The 361-nt window shown below is 40.4% G+C and overlaps 1 pseudogene; it reads right to left on the bottom strand.

Annotated features, from left to right (window-relative positions):
- The window catches only part of LOC107674227 (sarcoplasmic/endoplasmic reticulum calcium ATPase 2-like), a 29873-nt pseudogene that overhangs the window by 2656 nt on the left and 26856 nt on the right, over window positions 1-361 (bottom strand).

The raw sequence follows: 361 nt of genomic DNA, 5'->3' as shown, positions 1-361 counted from the left end.
ATGGGCTTTTTTTTTTTTTTTTTTACTTCTAAGCTTGTCCTCGTTCACATTTTAGAGCGACCAGGATATTCTTTAAAAGATCCCAAAAAAACAAACAAATAAACCTTGTCTTCCACCAAAGAAAGGAAGCCTTAAAGGTTTTTGGAATGACACACTATAGACGGTTTCATCGGGCGCAACGAAGTTAACTTCCGGTCTGTGTTTGTTTATCAGTCTGGCTATGGCGCCGGCTACTAACGCAGTTAAAGTTAAGGTGATGAGTAGACTGAAGTTGGGCTCAGGTGGTTGTGCTGTGGGATGTGTTTCCCATACATTTATTTATTTGTGGCGCTCGCCACAATATCAAAACTGACCGATTTTC

The sequence above is a fragment of the Sinocyclocheilus anshuiensis genome, unplaced genomic scaffold (genome assembly GCF_001515605.1).
Source record: "Sinocyclocheilus anshuiensis isolate Anshui unplaced genomic scaffold, SAMN03320099.WGS_v1.1 scaffold728, whole genome shotgun sequence".
NCBI classification, from domain to species: domain Eukaryota; kingdom Metazoa; phylum Chordata; class Actinopteri; order Cypriniformes; family Cyprinidae; genus Sinocyclocheilus; species Sinocyclocheilus anshuiensis.
The sequence above is the reverse complement of the archived record's forward strand: the minus strand, read 5'-3'. Positions and strand labels throughout refer to the sequence as shown.